The sequence below is a fragment of the Lactuca serriola genome, chromosome 6 (genome assembly GCF_051521515.1).
Source record: "Lactuca serriola cultivar US96UC23 chromosome 6, Lser_US96UC23_V15, whole genome shotgun sequence".
Lineage (NCBI taxonomy): Eukaryota > Viridiplantae > Streptophyta > Magnoliopsida > Asterales > Asteraceae > Lactuca > Lactuca serriola.
The window spans coordinates 115,355,536-115,361,750 of NC_136413.1; positions in this window are offsets into that span (position 1 = coordinate 115,355,536).

Genomic DNA, 6,215 nt, shown 5'->3' on the forward strand with positions numbered 1-6,215 from the left:
ACACTATCCTCTATTTGGGATGCATCTTCGGGACGCGGCCTTCTCCGTCGTCTAGTTGGTAACCAGAGTCTCCTGTAAGGAGAGCGGACATTGTGTGTATAGGCCTATACGGGATTGACAACCCCGCACCCTGACTGCTAGCTACAGTCCACGGCCCACCAAGCCAAGGGGTGACAAATGTCACATTATATAGATGCTTGTAGGGCGTCTGGAACTCTAGTCAGTATGGTTACGAGTATCCTGGGTTGCCTTATAATTCATGGCTTTAAGGTAACGGTATTTTGTCAGCAATTTACACTGTATGCTGATGTCACTTTTCAGAGTCACACTGTTTTGACCCTGCTAGACGTATCTTTCATTTGATACTGTCTGGGGTCTATAGTCTCTGTTTCGACCTTGCTAGCTGTATCTTTCATTTGATACTGTCTGGGGTCTATAGTCTCTGTTTCGACCTTGCTAGACGTATCTTTCATTTGATACTGTCTGGGGTTTATAGTCTCTGTTTCGACCTTGCTAGCTGTATCTTTCATTTGATACTGTCTGGGGTCTATAGTCTCTGTTTCGACCTTGCTAGCTGTATCTTTCATTTGATACTGTCTGGGGTCTGTAGTCTTTGTTTTGACCTTGTGAGAGATACCTTTCATCTGGTATCGTCTTCGGTCTATATTCACTGTTTTAGGTACCTTTCATTTGGTACCTTCTGGGGTCTGTGTTCCCCCTTTGTTAGATTGAACCAGGCGTGTCGTTAGTTCGATACCTTCCTGGAGTCTATGATTCTTTGCCTTAGTCAGCAGTCCTCACTGCTGAGGCATATGTTATTCCCTGATATCTCTTGCTTTCTTTAATAATCAAATTCAGTATTTTGATAATAATAGCAATTGAGGGAAAACTACCTTTGACCGCATTACACTGAACAGTCTTGGTAGAAGGCTGCTTTATTTAAAGAAAATATAGGATTTTCTGGAAAAAACACTGATGCACTGAAACCACTTAAACTACTACTTATTAATGTTATTTGACTAAATGACACTAAATACTTATGAACTCACCAACATTTGTAAAAAATGCTGATACTCGCTTTTCAAATAACTTGTAATCTCAGGTCAGCAATTAGACAGGTACATCCCCCAGAGCTGCTGATGAAGATGGCTTAAGTATCTTGCTGCACTTTATATATTTTGCTTGTATTACTTTGATACTATGTAATGTAACCATGTAAAATTATTCTATTAATGAAATGTTTTGTTGTACTTTGATTACTATATGCATGTGTTGTGATACTTGACATGACGTCATCCACCCCAGAACGTTTCCGCCGTTCCGGTTTTGGGGTGTGACAATAATGAAAGAAAGAAGTATATGGAGTGTCTTACACTCAATCTTATTTCTTACATGTGCATTAGTTTATATAAATCAAATCTAAAGAATCCAAAAATTTGTCTATGGCATGTTAATTCACACCTTATGAATCAATGATTAGTTACACTCTTAGAATATATTATTTTCACAAAAAATAATAATCTTTTCAATTAAATACAAGAGTTGATAATATTTATTAATAATCGAATTATAGTAAATACTCAATAAGTGATTACTTGATAAATATGTGACCTATAGAATCATATGTTATTGATAATATAATTCTAGACTGATTCTTGAACATATAGATCCAACAATCTCCCACTTGCACAAGATTCATTACATATTGACATAGACAATAGTTGATATCTGGCAACATAATATTGCTCCTAATAACACATGGAAAGGTGCCATTCAACAAAATCCAATTCCAATAGCTCAAAGCTTCAATTGATGTATAAGGTGTTGTATCGGTTATCCATTTCACAGACATCATGTTGAGCATACGACATGGATCACAATCAATCTCATATGGTGTTCAACTTTTCATAAGGCCTTAGATGTCTAACTCTGAACGAGTAAGAGGAACAAATCCCGTCTTGAATATATACACTTTTTATGTAGTTCTTTCTATTCCCAATGATGGACCTTATAATTGCCTTTTTATAGGAACAACGATAAACAATATTAAAGCACATCAATCTCTACACTCATTTCCCAAATATGCATCCCAAGTCAAAGAATATAAAGATAATACCTTTGATCAAGCATCAATTATGATAACGATCCATAAAGTGATCTTGATGAAGGTCATGTCCCATACTTCTTGTCCAACAAATACCTATGAACTTGGTTGCAACCCTTTGCTATTTTCATCTCCATGAAAATCAACAAATCCAATTCATATTAGTCTTATCTCATAGTTGCTCCCACAACTATGCCCGAACATGGACATTAAGAATAACTAGATTATTTAAGGATTAATAATGCTAATATATAACATAATAAGTATTTAATGAAAAGATCATATCCAATACATGAAATCCTTACAATAGGTGTAGCTTACATTGTTCTAATATCCAAATACTAACTTTGAGTCAAATCTAATTACTAGAATAACGAAGTCCTATAGCTCGAGTGTGGATTTCATGATTAGCTAGTGAAGTGGCTTCGTTAAATAGATCTATCAAATTTGATTTGTATAAACTTTGCGAATACTAACATTTGTGCTTCATATATATATATATATATATATATATATATATATATATATATATATATATATATATATATATATATCTCAATATAGTGAAAACTCCCGAGGATGTTTTAGGTGCTCATTAGCCCAACATAAAGAAATATGGATCATAAGCCACTTTATAAGAATGAATGATTTACCAAATCAATCCCCATTTATTTAATTAGTCTCTTTTTGATCACAAAATTAATTCCAAACTAATTCTTGATCAATACTAATTAAATAATATGATTTCATATTAATATATTAGAACTTATAATAATTAATAAATCGTAAATATCCTCTTCTCATAAAAGTCTATCCAAATTGTTCCGATGCCATGTAACCCAAATGGACCATGCTAAATTGGGTCAAGTACATACCAAATATAGTTATGGACTTAGACACCTTATCCAACAAGATTCGCATATGTTAGCATTGTTCTTACAGCTTCACAACGTGAACGATTTCGCCTTTTGACAACACCATTCTGTTGAGGCGTGTATCGCGCAGAAAAATTATGCGTAGTTCCTTTGTCTGTTAAAAATGAATCAGGAACATTGTTCTTAAATTATGAGCCGTTTTCACTCTTGATCTTTTGAACCTTTTTCTTTAAGCTTGTTTCAATATGTTTGATAAAGTCGATCATTGCTTGAGCAGTTTCAAATTTTAACCTGAGAAAATATACCCAAGTAAACCGTGAGAAATCATCAACAATAACCAAAATGTACCGTTTCTTGTTGATTGTTTCAACTGTCGATGGTCCACAGAAGTCAATATGAAGAAGTTCCAGTGGTTCAACAATCTTCGAATCAATGACAATTGGATGACCTTGTCTATGTTTCTTTCCCTGCTCACAAGCTGCACATAAAGTATCATTATCAAACTTTAAGACAGGTAAACCACGTACAAGATCATTTACCACCAATTTATTGAGATTTCGAAAGTTCAAATGAGAAAGTCTTCGATGCCAAAGCCAACTGATATCTGAGGAAGCTTTTAAAAGTAAACATACTGAGGGAACACCAACAATTGGTTTTATGTCGAGCGTGAACATATCGCCTTTTCTTTTGGATTTGAGCAATATTTCTTTTGTGTCAATGTTCGAAATGACAATGCCTTCATTAAACACCACTTGATTACCAGTACCTACAACAGGTTGCGAAACAATAATCAAGTTATGTTGAAGACCTTCGACACAAGCTACCCTATTCTCTGTGAATTTTCCATTCGTTACTTTTCCATATCCTTTGACTTGACACTTCTGATTGTTGCCAAATTTCACTACTCTAACATTCTCCAAATTTCGATAAACAAGCAACTTTTCTTTCCTTCCAGTCATGTGACGAGAGAAACCACTATCAATGTACCATTTGTCATCGTATTGCTCGTCACACAAAACCTGCAATCAGTGAAAGAATTTAGATCCCCAAGGCTGTTTGGGTCCTTGGTGATTAGATTGGAAAACATTATGAAATGAAGATCCTAAGACCCAATTACAAACTTTTGATTTGAGACTATCAATTAGGTCCACTTTATTAGTTAAAGGCACATAAATGTAATTATTCACAGGTTTAGAGTTTCCACAAACTTTCGCCTTTTGCTTCTCAGAACATTTCTTATTCACCTTTGCTTTCGACATAGGCCTCTACTGTTTGCCTGTGTGTTGCGAATCTTTAGAAGAAGAACTTCCATTCGAAGATTCATTCAAATACTTTTCATAAGCTTCCTTGATTTGTTGTTGAGAGAACTTCGTTGATTGAAATGATTTTTCTTTTCCTTCAAGCCAATGATTAATGTTTTTCACATCTGGATTTCCTTTTGCATACGAAACTTTGGAAAATTGTTTCGCAAGAGGATTTGGAAAATTTGGTTGTTTTGGTGTGAAAGTCACTTTTCTTTTAGTGTTGATTTCATCAAACTTTGGAGTTGAGACTTTTTGTGAAGAAACATGATTTTGATAATTCTTCGAATTACTCGAAAATCGACTTTGTTTTGAAAAATGATTTTGTGGAAATCTTGTGTGAAGATTTGTATATGAATTCCTTGTTGATTGATGATTTGCAAATTTCTTTTCATTTGATGTTTGATTATTAGTTTAAGAAGATGATTTTGACCCTTGAAAGTTAGATTTTGAAAACTCACGTTGTGGTTTATTTTGAGACAAGACTTGTTTAGTTAGAGCGAGATTTTTCTTGTTTTCAATATTCTTTGAAAAAGATTTCTGAACAGATTTAGACTTTTTCAATTCATATGATTTATTTGGAAAAACAATTGATTTCTTTCGAGACTCAATAACTTGCCAAAACACTTTCTTTCTGGCTTGTCTCTTTGAAATTCCACTTTCTTTCGAAATCTTTTCAATTTGTTCCTTAAACTCTTGAGAATTTATCTTGACATGTTTGGAAACATTTTCAACTTGTTTTGGAACCTCATTTGAATTTTTTGAGTTTTCAACCCATTTTAATTGTGGTTTTTTTCTTTGAAAGATGTAAGAATTCTTTGTGAGATTATTTACGACAGTGCTTTGATTTGCAAAAAATCATTCTTTCGACGCTTTCTTGTTATCCTCTTCAACCAAGTTGTTAAATTCAGGTTTAATTTTATCACAATTTCCTGTAGTGACAAAAACCTGGTTCGGAAAGATAAGATCATCTGAGCACTTGAATTTTGGATACACAACTGTATTTGTTTCAAGGTAATGTGAACCTTTTTCTTTCATTACCTTGCTGAATTTCTCAATTTCATCATAGACTTGATCAACGACAACTCTTGGAGTTTCCTTTGGAACATCATCATGTTTTGTGGTTTTTTTCGACACATCATCATCATCATCATCATCACTATTTGTTTGACTATCTTCGATAGTTACATGGTCAAGATCATGAACTTTTGAAATTGAGGGTTGAGCAGTGTCTACATTAACCTTAGAATCATCACATTTTTCTTTTCCTTTAGCCAATGATGTGACATTAATGACAGACAAATGAGAACAATCGATAACTTCCTCCTCCTCAATTTCACTAATATCATCAGAATTATCTTCGATATCAACAAAATTAGATTGAGGGCCAGATTTCGAATTCTCAGTTCTTTTCAAAATTTTTATTTGTTCATTTTTGGTCAAAGTATCATTTACAATATCTACTAATTCATTAGCACTCATACATTCTTTAATTTTAACAACACCATATGCATATCTATTATCTGGTACTCTACCAAATTCAACAAGGTTTGTTCACAATCATAGGAAATATAGTCAATTTTCTCCCTTTCAAATACCAAAAAGGGCAAAAGTTTCCTATATTGGTCCTTGCTAATATCCGAAGAATGATGTAATGCTGTCAATTTTCCATACAGTCTTTTGGCAGAGTTACAGTATATATTTCGCTGTTTTAACAACAATTTAACATCTGCATTTAGTCTATCCCTATCACACATCAAATTAGTTATTTGCATATCTAAGTATTCTATTTTGATTTGCTTCGAATCCAACATCTTCTTGGTTTCTAAGAGTTGTGTGTTTGACTTCTTAGCATCATTACCAACAGAAATAAGTAGATCATTAACGTAAGTAATTACTGCATAAAATTCAGATATAATTAAATCATATGCACTA